General features: G+C 38.3%; 1 pseudogene; it reads right to left on the bottom strand.

The window, feature by feature from the left end:
* Positions 1-15,614, bottom strand: part of LOC149222877 (kinesin-like protein KIN-14L) — a 45,557-nt pseudogene extending 29,943 nt beyond the window's left edge.
* Between the last annotated feature and the right edge of the window lie 337 nt (positions 15,615-15,951).

Below are 15,951 nucleotides of genomic sequence, written 5' to 3'. Positions count from 1 at the left end.
ATCACTGTGTGTATGCTTGTTTATGTAAATATGAATATGTTTATGTGCAATTCTATTTGTATGGATATAATTTGCGTAAAGGGATAATGGCCTTATTTTCCCATGCGCTCTCTGCTGTGGAATAATGATGTTTCTTTTTCAATTGATATATAAACAGGGTTGATTTTATATGGCACTCATATATGCTGTTATATAATGTTGTGCGGTTATATAATGTTGAAACCGCACATATATACAGTTATAAATTGTTGAATGGCACGGTGATGATGGTTTTCTTTTCAGTTGATGTATAGACAGGTCTGGGATCGTATATTCACTGGCGGACTGTAATGAGGGCGTATATATTTATATTCATCAGTGTTAGCGCAGGGGATGCCGTGAGTGTTGGTTCACAGAACTGTGGAATCGTGCAAGTATGAGGACCTGCTGTTCGATTTAGACTGCAGCCAAGCGGAACCTGCAATTCTTTGGTTGGTGACTGCGAGTTATTATTAAGTGGACCGAACTGTAATGATACTCCCGTCCAGCGTATCGAATATATGGTGAGTCACGGGTTGAGCCAGCGGGACTGTCTTGGGAGTTTCTATCCATGTAATTGCAGAGGTTTATTCTGGACGTATTGGCGCATTTGAGGTTGAAACCTTATTGTCCGAGAAGGATCTGTCGGGAATTTCTGGTTATTCCAAACAGAATACAGTGGAAAAATCCTCTGTTTCCACTGTTCAGAATTTTCTGATAAATTCCGAAACAACAAAAATATGAACAGAGAGAAATACTTTGTTTTCTGATAATTCAAAAACACAAAACCGAGCATAAAATAATGCTCTACTTTGCCTCAGGATCACAAACTGATCAAAATAACATTCTGGTTTTGACACAGGAAAATACTCTATTTTTAACTCAGAAAAACAGAAAAATTCGTTTGCTGGGAACGGTGTTTCAGCAACACAGTTTTTTTTCAGTTGCTGAAACAGGTGTTTCAGCAACGGTGTTTCAGCAACGTAAAAATTTTGACGTCAAGTATTTTTGAGTTACGAACTGTTTCAGCAACTAAAAATTTTGACGAAATAACTTTTGGTGAAACAGAAACGCACAGAAAAGAATTTCTATTTATGAAAGTAAACTAATTGATAAAACTAAGTCTTCCTCACATAGAGGGATTTCCACAACTGCTGTTATAAAAAATCTTCCTCTTAACAGAGGGATTTACAATCTATGCTAAAGAGCATCTTCCTCTCAACAGAGGGATTCACCAAACTATGCTGAAAAGCATCTTCCTCTTGACAGAGGGATTACATCAGGAACGCTTCAGTTCCACACAACAACTATCTCATAAAATTTCAGCACTGCTGTGCAAAATGGCTTCATTCATGTGAGCTCATGCTGTTGCACATTCTTTCTTAAAAACACAGAAATTACATTCCAGCGCTGCTGCGCTATATTGCTAAACTCTTAACACTGCTGTGTGCTGCGTTTCCATATTCACTAACAGAAAACTATACTCACGCTGCTGCGTGCTCTCCTCTGCTCTCTATCTTTCTCTCATCTCTTACATTGCTGTGGCTCTACACATATATATATAGTGCAGGAAGCGGTCATAACTTATCCATCAACCGCCTCAACTCTCTGACAGAATCTCTGCTGCACATAATGAACAAATCTGTTCTTTTACCGTATTTCTTGAGTCGATTGTGCTGAAACCCAAGACTGATAAATGTTGCGGCTGGTACTTTCCTTCTCGGCCATGCTTCTTCTTTAATGCTGTTTGGTGAGCTGTTATGGCGCAGAGCCCAGATCTGATCTTCCTCCTCCTTTGGGAACACAAACAAGCAAACGGTGAAAAGATGGTAATAGCGGTGATTTAACAGATCGGGGGAAAAATGTGGGGCGCCGGATAAAGACAAATGAATAAAGTAAAACAGCTGTTGCTGCTGCACAGCAGTTGGAATTAATATTCCAACACTCCCCTTTTAATTTCAACTGCTGGGCGTTCAATCATACCCAGACATTTCAATAAAAACTCAAAACTTTTCTGATCCAATGGTTTGGTCAGAATATCAGCAACCTGCTCCTTCTCTGTTGTCATGGGAGATTTAATTCCATATCTCTTCCTTATAAGAAGATCTTCATCAAAGAATGACTGTCAATACAGTTCAGCAATAATGATAAAAAAAAAAAAAAAAAAAAAAATTACAGGCTCCCCTTTAGTGTATGCATTATCTTCTTTTGGCAGAATCTTCTCAAAAGAAACTTAGATCGGCTGGAGAGCTCAAGGGACTTTCGGACTGTGTTTTCTTCCTCCTCCATACTTGTGTAACTTTCTTCTTTTGCATGGGTTTAGCTTGTGTAAAGGCCCATGTCAAGTTACAGTCACGTGCCATATGCCCAATGTTATGACACTTGAAGCATTCAACTTTATTCATGAATAAGAATTCATGATTTCTTCTTGTGAAATTATTTCTTGGAGATTGTCGGGGACCACAACATCTATCTCCATGAAATGCTCTACAGTCTTTTGCCATATGACCAAAGTTTGAACAAGCATAACAATAACCAAAAAATGAACTTTGGTACCTGGGAGATGGAGGTTTCCTTGATGTACTTCTGAAGCCTTGCTGCCTTGAGATCCTTTGTTGATGACCATTGCATCTTGCCTCTTTGCCATCAGCTACATTTCTTCTTGGAGCTGGTTTTATGCTTGGAGCAGGATTTCTTCTATTGCAGCCTTCATTTTTCTCCTTGCCTTTGCTGGAACTAGGAGCATCACCATCTCTTTCTGGCTTCTTCACATCTCCTTTGCTTAAGGCATCCTCATACTTGTTTGAGGGTTCACCTACATACCCAAGTCCTGATTTATCATATGGAGATCTGTGATAGCTGAGCATATCATCCAAGGCTTGAGAGCTCTTCATGATTTTGTTCATCCCTTCAACCTTCTTCCTGAGGAGGACAATCTCTTCTTCTAACTTTTCACATTCATTATTTTTCTTTGCTAGTTGTCCCTCAGTTTCTTCCTTGCTACAAGTAGCTTCAGCTGATACTATTTTAAGAGAGATAATATCTGTCTTCATTTTGGAGATTTCTTCATCTTTTGCTTGACTGCTCTCCATTCTCTTCTCAGCTTCTTGTGCCTGCTTCCTGGCTTCTTGTAATTCAGACTTAAGGGAGGAGACCTCTACCTTGTACTGTCCAATCTCTTCTACAAGTTTGTTCACTCTCTTGTGCCTTTGTTCAAGTTGATTTGACAAGATATCTTCCTGCTTCCTTGCTTTATTCAACTGATTTGTCATGGATATGACTTCTTCATGATGCTTCCTTTTGCTTTGATCAAGTTCCTTCTTAAGCTTGGCGAGCTCTTCATCTCTTTCTTGTACTTGAAGTTTGATGAGGTCAACCTTCTCATTTTCAGCTTCTATGATGGGTTCAGAATTTCCTTCTTGACTGATTGTCGTGGTCAGTGCTCCCTTTGCATGAAGGTCATGAAGTCTGTCCCATATATCCTTTGCTGATGAATATTTTCCTATATTCTTCTTTAAAGAATCAGGCAGCCCATCCAAAATTGTCTTTGCTGCTTTTGCATTGCACTCCTTGGATTCTCTATCCATCTTGCTATCATCAATCACTGATTCCCAAATTTCAATCCCTTGAGACTGTAAGACAGTCCTCATTTTTATTTCCCACATATCAAAATTTCCATTAAGTCTTGAAGCCTCAAATAGAATGCTTTCAAGTTGATTGTCTTCTATTTTGGGAGTAGAGGGAGACACATTCTTAGCAGGATTGGTGACTTTCTTCTTTGACCTTGCCATTTGACTGAGTATTTTAAAATAACTGATTGTTTCTTCAACAGCAACACAAAAGAAATTCTTGAGAAATACCTTATATTTTTCTTGGCTGAGTCTTCACGCTGCTGGAGAAGTTGCTGCTGCAAGAAATCTTCCTTCAGCTTCTTTGACGCCTTCAAAGAGCCTGGTCAAGCTCTGATACCATGTCGGGAATTTCTGGTTATTCCAAACAGAATACAGTGGAAAAATCCTCTGTTTCCACTGTTCAGAATTTTCTGATAAATTCCGAAACAACAAAAATATGAACAGAGAGAAATACTCTGTTTTCTGATAATTCAAAAACACAAAACCGAGCATAAAATAATGCTCTACTTTGCCTCAGGATCACAAACTGATCAAAATAACATTCTGGTTTTGACACAGGAAAATACTCTGTTTTTAACTCAGAAAAACAGAAAAATTCGTTTGCTGGAAACGGTGTTTCAGCAACACAGTTTTTTTTCAGTTGCTGAAACAGGTGTTTCAGCAACGGTGTTTCAGCAACGTAAAAATTTTGACGTCAAGTATTTTTGAGTTACGAGCTGTTTCAGCAACTAAAAATTTTGACGAAATAACTTTTGGTGAAACAGAAACGCACAGAAAGGAATTTCTATTTATGAAAGTAAACTAACTGATAAAACTAAGTCTTCCTCACATAGAGGGATTTCCACAACTGCTGTTATAAAACATCTTCCTCTTAACAGAGGGATTTACAATCTATGCTAAAGAGCATCTTCCTCTCAACAGAGGGATTCACCAAACTATGCTGAAAAGCATCTTCCTCTTGACAGAGGGATTACATCAGGAACGCTTCAGTTCCACACAACAACTATCTCATAAAATTTCAGCACTGCTGTGCAAAATGGCTTCATTCATGTGAGCTCATGCTGCTGCACATTCTTTCTTAAAAACACAGAAATTACATTCCAGCGCTGCTGCGCTATATTGCTAAACTCTTAACACTGTTGTGTGCTGCGTTTCCATATTCACTAACAGAAAACTATACTCACGCTGCTGCGTGCTCTCCTCTGCTCTCTATCTTTCTCTCATCTCTTACACTGCTGTGGCTCTACACATATATATATAGTGCAGGAAGCGGTCATAACTTATCCATCAACCGCCTCAACTCTCTGACAGAATCTTTGCTGCACATAATGAACAAATCTGTTCTTTTGCTGTATTTCTTGAGTCGGTTGTGCTGAAACCCAAGACTGATAAATGTTGCGGCTGGTACTTTCCTTCTCGGCCATGCTTCTTCTTTAATGCTGTTTGGTGAGCTGTTATGGCGCAGAGCCCAGATCTGATCTTCCTCCTCCTTTGGGAACACAAACAAGCAAACGGTGAAAAGATGGTAATAGCGGTGATTTAACAGATCGGGGGAAAAATGTGGGACGCCGGATAAAGACAAATGAATAAAGTAAAACAGCTGTTGCTGCTGCACAGCAGTTGGAATTAATATTCCAACAGGATCAGCGTAGTTGAAACTTTGGAGCAGGCGACCTGGCATCCGGATACCTGAGGAGGAACGAATAGTCGTGTCATTTTGATGGGAAACGTTACAAATGAATATACACCGACAGAAATACACAGTCAGCGTATTAGTTTGAGAGCGAGAGCTCTAAGCGGAAGCGGAAGCCGATTGGTGTTTCTAGTGCGCAATTTATGTGAATGCAGTATTGTATAGTATGAAATTGTATGGCGCCCATATACAAAGTCTCATAATGTTGAACACGCACTCATATGCTGGTTATGACAAGGACGAATGAGATTTCATTAATTAACTGTAGGGAACATAACCGGGCGTTCTTAATAGCTGTAGTTTCAAAATTATGTTGGCCGGTGTTTGTTTGAGCGCTTGCAACGACAGCCGTGGACTGAGATCCCAAACAGCGGAACTGGTACCATTTTTGAAGGCGGGTTCCAATTGTATTTAGCCGGTTACATGTGCAATATACCTGCGTTATACACATGAATGGTTGTGTAGAATAAGAGCAAGCGGCGATATTAAATGGAGTGTGAAAACCTACAGCGGTTTGCGTAAGTGGATATTGGTATAGTGTCTGCGTGTTGGAAGTCCTTTATTTTATACTTGCTGTGTGGTTTATTGGAAATCTGAGATTGCAGGTCCGTTTGTTGTTGAAGGCGGATTATCTATATATGCTGACGAGTTTGTATGCAGAGATATATACATATATAACTTTGCTTGCAGTAAGAAGTGTTACATAATCGTCGATTGGAGCAAATAAGCGCTGCTTATATATACGACTGTGTTTATAATGGAATCCAGCATACAGCCGGCGCCGCAGTTGCGGATGTTTACCTTTGATTAAACGATATTAACATTTATTTGTTTGCCATCCGCGTGGAGAATTGTAAGTTAAGAGTGCAGGGGCGGGGTATCCATCGAAGCCATAGGAGATTGGCCGATTATTAGAGAGGCGGTTGAGGAGCAGATTATTAGTAAAGAGATTGGAACGCAGCGGAAGCATGTATGTTGAACTGCCGGGTCATTCATGCATCTGTAGAAGTTTTTTATGTTAATGAATTGACGGCGCAGAGAATTTCATTATTAACTTGAGTATGTGGTGAAATTATGGCGCTAAGTTTTAATGCAGAAAATCAACAAGAAGTCGATATGAAAATGCCATGAGCAGGATCGATCTACAGTGATGAAATTGCCGTGTAATGAAGAAAAGTTGAGGCGCATGCTGGCATATGAATGTTCTAGAAAAGATCCTGGTGATCGCAAGCTATAAGCTTGCGTCAATACTAATCAATTATAAAAACTACTAATTTTATTTATTCATTATAATATATACAAAAGTAAGTATAACTTAATAAACTCAATGATTAAAAGCTTATATTTCCTCGTAAAAGTCCGTTAAAATCCATCCTTCTTTACCTTGCACCTCCATAAACTTTACTCGTGGAATTGGGATAGAGATGTACATGAAATTACATTGAATAGCTTACAGCTAGCCTTCCAGTCACGATTGAACGAAACAACGAGAGACAATCCTGAGAAGCTGAGAACAAGTTCCTTGCACGGCTCTGGTCTGGACGTATGCTCGAGGTTGAGTTCGCATTAACTTATGCTGGAAGACGCAAGCAAGCTTTGCAGGCAGTCAATTCAACTTGAGGAATGACCCGTGGAAGTTTATCTTTTGGGAATGTCGTATGCTCTCAGCGTTTGAATTCTTAGTTTAGGTTTTCTGTATTTGAAGTTTCGCATATGTTTTTGGTTTTGCAACTCTCTTGTCAATCTGATGATCATGAGGAACGTCGACAAGTATACTTGTTTATACTTCGCTAATTCTTGTAAACATGCAACTATTCTCTTTCATTTGATTGCCTTATTATTCATGAGCAGTTTTACTTCGGTTTTATCTGATTGGCTGCCACCGTATACATGCAATAATGCTTCTACCGACGCTGATGGAATAGGGTAATGGGGGATCCTCAAACAGAGTTCAACACTTCAGGTTTTTATTCCCATTCCATGCATTTGTGTCGGTTTTCGGATTTTCATGGATTCTTTCTGTTATGGATTTTGCTACTATTTCTCATGGGTTCTCCTACCTGAGAATCTGTGCCACCAGTGAATATAGATATGAAACGCTGTAGTGCTTAGGTGGACTATTTAGCTATTGTGATGGTGTTTATGAATACCTGGATTCAATTGTGGCTAAGACTGCAAAAGTCTGGAATAGTTTCATATTCTATATATTTGTTGCATTGTCTTTGCCTTTGACAGTAAATGTGAAAGCTTTGTCTCTATTAGTTGGGTTTTGGATTTTCTATGGTACGATAAAGACAAATGAATGGAAAACAATGCAAGTAGTTGGCATTTTATGAGATGGATATATGTAGTATGCATTTCTATTTACTACTTTGCAAACTGTAGAGAGGATGAGAGTTTTGGATATATACATTACAAGGAGGAGAGCTTTGGAGGATGTTCCATGGGAAATAGATATTATATTTGATGATTTGGTTGATACTAATGAATGTGTATGAATAGACGTCGGTGAATAGGAGAGTGTTGAAGTGATAGCATTTTATCTTTAAGTAAAGGAGATTCAAGCCTACCAACATAGCAAGAGAAATAGATATTACATTTGATGATTTGGTTGATACTAAAGAATGTGTATGCATAGATGTCGGTGAAGAAGAGAGTGTTGAAGTCATAGCATTTTATTTTCAAGTAAAGGAGATTGAAGGCTACCAACATAGCAAGAGGAGAAACAAGTTGAAGGAAATTCTATGTGAAGGACATGGAAATAGATTTTCAAGCACTGTAGATGAAAACAAATGAAAAACTACAATGGGAACATCATCTTCCTTGGATTATGATGATGAGATTGTTGAGCCTTGTGAAAATGTGAAGGATGAACAACATAGGTCTCAATTCCAGCAAGGTTGTCACTCAAGATGATTATGTAATTGTGATATTGAAAATGGAGAGGCATTGGACGACCTACCCATGAGCCTGTTGGAATTAAATTACCATATTCATCTTATTACATTTGTTGATATGATAGATGGAGTTTTAAAGGATGAGAGTTTTTTTTTATATATCCATCTCATAACATGCCAATTTCTTTCATTGTCTTCCATTCATTTATCTTTATAGTAACATAGAAAATCCGAAACCCAACTAATTGAGACAAAGCTTTCACATTTTATGTCAAAGGAAAATGCAAGGAAACATATATATAGAATATGAAATTATTCCGAACTTTTGCAATCTTAGCTGCAAATGAATCCAGGTGTTCATGAATACCAATCAGAATAGATAAATAGTTCTCCTAAGCATAACAACCTTTTATGTCTATATTCACTGGTGGCACAGATTCTCAGGCAGGAGAACCCATGAGAAATAGTAGCATAACTCAGCCAAAATCCATAATAGAAAGAAGCCATGAAAACTCGAAAACTGACACAAATGTTAGAAAATTTACAAAATTTACGCGGAGGGGCAGAGTTCTATGACTCTCGCAAAGCTACTTTCGCGCAGGTATCTTCGCGCAGCACGGAGCTGATTTCACGTAGCTACCTTCGCACACCGCAAAGCTATTTCACACACTTGCTTTAGTGCACCAAGGAGTTATTTCAGAGACTTAATCAATACACAAAATTCACTTATGGCAAAAACCCAAGTAAAAGCTTGGAGCATCACAAATAAAACTTAGGATTGATTTCTAAATCTTGCAAATACATTCACATGAGACTGCGACTCATTCACCAAGTAAAAAACTAAGGTTTATAGTGATTTACAATAACGCGAATAACACAGAGTGGTTTTCACGCACCCACCAAAATTTTCTCCACCATTTTCGCCCGAGAGACTTGGGCTTTTTTCTCTCTTACCCTCTTACTCTCTACCCTGTCAAAATGAGTTTTACATTCATATTTAACTCAACATACAATTTTACATTTAATACCCTATCAAAATGAATTTTACATTCATATTTAACTCAACATACAATTTTACATTTAATTGTTGAGAGAGAAAAAATAATTAATATGATGTTGTTCTTGAGTGTGATCAGAATCGCGCATTTGCGGAGTGTGGGCAATATTCGCGCAGTAAATACTTGCCCATATCTATTTACCAAAATACATTAAATTCCTTGCATTTCAGAATGGTTCGCGCCTAGCTTCAGTCCTTCCATCTTCAAACAGAGATGCAACTTGCAAAAATACGTCCTTCCATCTTCAAAAAGAAATGCAACCTGCAAAAATACATCTGACAAGTATGGCTGCTATCAGGTTTTTATTGCGGTGGTTGGGATTATTATTTCCAACACTCCCCCTTAATCGCAATTGCCGCCATTGACAATTCCAAAATAGTTTCTGAGTTAAAAAAAAAAAGAAAAAAACTTTCACTTGCCAATGGTTTTATAAAAATATCAACAAATTGTTCCTATGACCTGCAATACCGCAACAAAATTTCATCATTGTTAATTGACTCTCTGATAAAATGATATTTAGCATCAATATGCCTCATCCTTTTGTGGAAGACAAATTTTTTTGACAATGCAATTGCTGAGGTGTTGTCACAGAAAATAGTTGTCGCTCCCTCTTGGTCATGATGAAGATCCCTCAACATCCTTCTCATCCAAACTATGTGACACGTTGTTGTTATTGCTGCGACATATTCAGCTTTTGTTATTAACAGTGACATTATTGGCTGCTTCTTGGAGGCCCATGAAATGGCTTCGGAATCCAAATGAAAAACATATCCTGACGTGCTCTTTCTGTCATCGACACTGCCTGCCCAATCACTGTCAATGTAACCAACCAGCCTGAAATCACTTTTTTCTGTGTACAAAACGCCTAACTGTTTTGTCCCATTGACATACCTTAGAATCCTTTTAGCTGCTTGCCAATGCGTCTCCTTGGGTGTCTCCATGAACCTTGACACCAAAATTACTGCATAAGTTATATCCAACCTAGTGGTGGTCAAATACATCAAGTTGCCTATCATGCTTTTGTATAATGTTGGATTGACATTTGTTGCTACAATCTTCTTTTCTCACCTTCAACCCTATGATAGTTGGAGTTGGTACGGACTTGTTGTTCTACATTTTAAACCTCTCTAAAATTTCTTCCACATACTTTTCTTGAGAGATAAAAATTCCATTTTTTGTTTGCTTCACTTCTATGCTCAAAAAGTATCTTAACAATCCCAAGTCAGTGATTTCAATTTCACTCTTCATGACTTGTTTGAAATCAGCAATGAGGAAATCATCGCTTCTTGTAAAAATCAAATTGTCTACATATAAGATGACAATGAGAATCTTACCTTTGCTCTCTTTGATGTAGAGAGTAGGCTCACCATCATATTTGTTGAAAATTGTCCAACAAGTAAGCGTCTATCCTAATGTACCATGCGCGGTGCTTGTTTAAACCCATAAAGAGACTTCCTCAATTGATATACTTTGTCTTCTTGGCTTTCAATCTCATAACCAGGCGGTTGCGCGACATACACTTCCTCTTTCAGCATTCCATTCAAGAACGTTGATTTTATGTCCATTTGATACATTGTACATTTATGCTACGCGACGATCATGACAACTGCTCACACTGTCTCCATCTGCGCGACCGGTGCGAACGTCTCCGCGTAATCTCTTCCATGTTGCTGCTTGTATCCTTTAACAACTAGTCTTCGTTTGTGCCTTTCAATATTTCCCTCGATGTTGCTTTTGGTCTTATAGACCCACCTCACTCCAATGACATGTTTTCCTTTCGGAAGGTTCACTAACTCCCATGTGTCATTCCTTTCTATTTCTTCTATCCCTTCCTCCATTCCTGCAACCAATTTTTCTTCTTTAACTGCATCCTCAAAATGGATTGGATCATCTACATGACAAAATAATGCAATTAAGGAATTCATACTTGAGCTACTATCAACTTCATCTTGCTCATAAATTTCATTTAAATTTATGAATTTTGCCCTTCTTGTGCTTGTTGAATATGGGCTTGACATGTCACATGGTGTCGCACTTCGCGGTGTGCTTGAAGAAGCACTTTCTTGGTTGCACAAAACTATCCTATTATTTGTTGATGGTGTTGCTTGTTGCCTGCTTTGTTGCGCTTGAATAAGTGTAGAGGGAGTCATTGTTGAGGAATTACTTGCTGCTATTAATTCCTCTTTGTCCTCATGTGGCATTCATGCTTTGACATTGACTGTATTTTCTAAACATCCATCCCATGCTTCCACTTCTAGGAGCTGCACAACTCTGTTGATTATGACCTTCTTGGTTAATGGATTGTAGAGTTTGTATGCCTCGGATTCATCACTGTATCCAACAAATATACATTTCTCCCCCTTGCTGTCCAACTTCTTCCTCAACTCATCCGGGACATGTGCACAAGGCACACATCCAAAAACTCTCATGTGAGTGAAACTATGCTTTCTTCCACTCCATGCGTCTTCAGGAACTTTGTTCTAGATGCTTTTGGTTGGACATCTATTCAAGAGATATGTTGCACAAGTGACAGATTCAGCCCAATAGTCATTTGGAAAATGATATTTCCTTCAACATACTCCTTGCTATCTCCATAATGGTCCTATTCTTCCTTTCTACCACACCATTTTGCTACGGTGTATATCTTGTTGTAAATTGCTTGTGAATTCCATGCTCCCTGCAAAATTGAAGGAATTCATCTGAGATGTATTCTCCACCTCTGTCAGTCCTAAGGACTTTGATTTAATGTTCGCTTTTCTTCTCAACAAGAGCCTTATATTGTCGAAAGCACTCAAACACTTCACTTTTCTGTTTTAGGAGAAAGACCCATGTATTCTTTGTGTAGTCATCTATGAAGGTAAATACATAGTGGCTGCCACCAATTGATGGTGTTTGCATTGGTCCACATAAATCTTAGTGGACAATCTCTAAAGGTGCCTTTGCCCTTACTAATTTTCCTACTGGAAGTGTCTCTCTATGTTGCTTTCCCAATATACATCCTTCACATATGTTGTCTAGCTTTTCTATGAGTGGTAAACCTTCACCATGCCTTTCCTATGTAGCAAATTCAAACCTCCAAAGTTGAGATGTCCAAATCTCAAATTCCATAGCTATTTTTCATGTTTTACTTCTGCTTGAGAGTTTACTTGCATGATAGCTGCCTCTTTTCGTGCAACTTCTTGTGAGTTCATTGAGAGTTGTGCTTGTGCACCTTCTTTCTCCAAATCTGATATTATTTTTAAGGGAAACATTCTATTGTTTGTCATCTAAACCTTTGTAATCAGTTGTCTACTTGGAGGCCTATCCAAAATTGTGCATACATCATTCTTAAAGAAGACATTGTAGCCCTTTTGCATGAGTTGTCCAATGCTCATGAGGTTATGTTTCACACTGGGGACAAAGTAAAAATCTGAGTACTTATTCTCCTCCTTCTTTGTTAGGATATTAACCCTTCCTTTTCCCATGAGACAGACTTTGCTATCAGTCCCTAATGTAACTTTAGATTTCACACTTTCATCTAGATTGGAAAACATTTCTATGTTTCATGACATGTGGTTGCTACACCCTGAATCTAGATACCATATATCACTCTGTTTTTCTTGTGCTCATTACAAGCTAAAAACATGCTATCCTGGTTCTGATTTTCTTTTGTGAAATTTACACTTGGTTTGTTACTAATGTCATATTGATTCTTTCTACATTCATTTGCATAATGACCATACTTCTTACAGTAATGACATTGAACTTGAGATTTATCATACCTCTGACTTTGTGCTAGAGTCTTGCTTGGGCATTGACTTGGATTTTAATTGCTACCTCTTCCACTTGAGCTTTAAAGGCTACTTCTTCCACCTTTGTGTGGGCTTCTTCCTCTTCCTCTAGCATATGATCTTCCTCTTCCTCGACCTTGACCAAATTATACTTGTGTCTTGAAGGCATGCTCCAATGAGGAGCTCGCTGCTCTATTTAATATATGTTCATGAGAAATCAATGATGCATTAAGCTCATCTACTGAGAACTGTGAAAGATCCTTTGTCTCTTCTATGGCCACAAAAATGGTCTCAAACCTTGCTGGCAAACTTCTCAAAACTTTCTCAACTATTCTTATTTCCTCAAGTGTCTCACCATGAAACCTGATTTGAGTAACCAGCGAAATTACATGTGTAAGAAACGAGTTTATATTCTTATACTCTTTTATACAAAGTGTTTCAAAATCTCTCCTCAACATTTACAACTTTGTTTTCTTGGCTTTTGCCATGCCTTGGTAGGCTTTTTGGAGAGTGTCCCATGCTTGCTTGGACTTTGTTGCTGTTGGAAAATACTTTCATGAATTGCTTGAAAAATATAAAATAGGGCTTTTGAATCCTTCTTCCCGTTGTCCCTTAACAAATCTCTTTCTTGTTGAGATAAGGCATTGTATGCTGGTGCATCTTCCGGTTCTTGAAAACCATTCTCCAGTAAATCCCAAATGTGTTGAGAAGAAAATAGGGCCTTCATTGTTATAGCCCAATAATCATAATTTTTTCCATTAAACTGAGGTGTTTGAGGATTATTCAAGCTTGTGCTTGATGTTGTCATTTATGAGCGTAAAAATAAAATTATGCAGGAGCATCCAACTAGGTGAGATCAAGGCTGGAGTATTTTCTCAGAAAACTAGAAAGGTTCATAGCGAGTTTTATAAGTCTCATTTAATTCTTTTAGTTAATAGCATTTAGGATGTTGTGGCAATTTTAAGGTTGTCTCAGCCTACTGTTTTAATTTTCATTACGTTTTCTTTTAAATTTATTGTTGTAGGTTAATTTTAGAATCTAGATAAAAAGAAATGAACAATTATCATGAATAACCATATGTAACTTTTGACAGTTTTAAGTAACTATACAGTAGTCCTTTAAAAAAGGAAAAAATAAAAAACTGTAACGATTCCATCATAGCTGAAAATAATAGAAACATACAAGAATTTTTTAAGAGAGAATCTGAATCCATTTCCATTGCAGCAACAGATTAATTTCTTCCTAATTAAGAAGTGAGTGTGTTCCATAATAACCACAAAGAACTAGCAATTTAGTTTTTCTTAACAGCGACCGAGAAAGTCAAAATTCATTGAAACAACAGAGGGCCTCGTGGAAGAATCAACCACAGATAAGAGGGTGAAATAACCAGCGGAGGAATCAAATACAGTTACAAGCAACATCTATAGTTCCTGAGTATACAAAGAACCTGGCAAAGACTACAGTCATACATCGATGGAGGGTTTCATAGAACCAATAAACACAGTCACAACAAGGACGCCGCATACATCTACAGGTACCAGAATATATAAATATATTTTCTTTTTCCTTTCAAAATCTTTGCATAAACATATACATAGAAGTATAAAAAATATTTACAGTCCAAGACAAGGACGAGATTGTAAACTGTAAAGACCAAAAGGTGAGACTGCGGTTTGAAACCCCAACTAATAACTTAAACAACGTTCAGACATAAGTTACAAAATTCTTTAAGGCCCAAAGGCATTCAGACATAAAGCCAGTAACAGAGATCTGAAGCCCACTACCACAGACCGAAGACAACCAATAGGAAGCAAGAGTGCCGAGACAAGAAAAAAAACAAAGCAACATGGAATGACCCTATCCATTCCAACATGTGGGAAACAAGAACCGAGACCAGCAACTAGGATGGCTCAACATCCACTTGCAACCACCAAGAGCCAACCATCAGTGAACAAAAGTTACATTCTGAAATTGAAGCATAAAGATAGGTGTAAGGGTTTACAGAGTTGGAACTTACTAGAGGACCCAAGCTCGCGCAAGAGAAGGAGAGCTTTCGACCAGGTCATAGCCACCAGAGTGGACCCTGCTCACAAGGAGTGAAAACCCTCAGTACTAATAGAAAATCAGAGCAGTGTCGTGAATCAAATATAGAGGGCTTACCTATGAAAACTTGTCGAGCAGAAGCTGAGCGTTGGGTCACCCCATGATCGTGGCCTGAAACAATTGACAAATTGATAGTTATACAGTGAAACAATTACACAAAAAATCGAAAGCTTCAACAGAACTATAACCATAAGAACAATCTTAAAATCAAAGTGACCATGAAGTGAAACAATGTCCATCGAGCCGTCAAAGAGGTAGCCAATGCCACCATCCGAACGGAGAAAGCAACTTGAAGAACCCTGAGACTTGGCATCCACAGAGCTAACCTTCAAAACCCCTGAGAGAACTGGCAAATAGAGGACTTCAACTAGAGCTAACACATAACCAGAACCCTCCGCTACAAGAGCGGGATTTGTGACCAAGGTGTGTAGACAGAGAACCATCAAACCCTTACCAACTGCAAATGAAACCAGAGCGGCAAACCCTCTCGGTAGAACACAGAAATGTTAGGCACAGTGACCAAATGAGGGATTAGGGTTTTTCGGGAGTGTAGTGTAAAGGCAGGAGAGCAGAGCCTGAGGTCAGCACAGGTGTCCCCCTCACAATTAAGAGTCGGTACCAAAAAATTAATCACACAATAACACAAATTAACCGCTCGATATTATCACAAATCACACGTTTAATTAACGGGGTATAGTAGGGTTGGTCCCATCATTTTGGTATCAGAGTAGGATTATGTTTTTTTTTTAAATGGAAGTTGGAAGACGAGGTTGTGGAAGA

This window comes from Pinus tabuliformis, chromosome Q, assembly GCF_031772625.1.
Source record: "Pinus tabuliformis cultivar Carrire ecotype Pingquan chromosome Q, CPIR1, whole genome shotgun sequence".
Classification (NCBI taxonomy): domain Eukaryota; kingdom Viridiplantae; phylum Streptophyta; class Pinopsida; order Pinales; family Pinaceae; genus Pinus; species Pinus tabuliformis.
The sequence above is the reverse complement of the archived record's forward strand: the minus strand, read 5'-3'. Positions and strand labels throughout refer to the sequence as shown.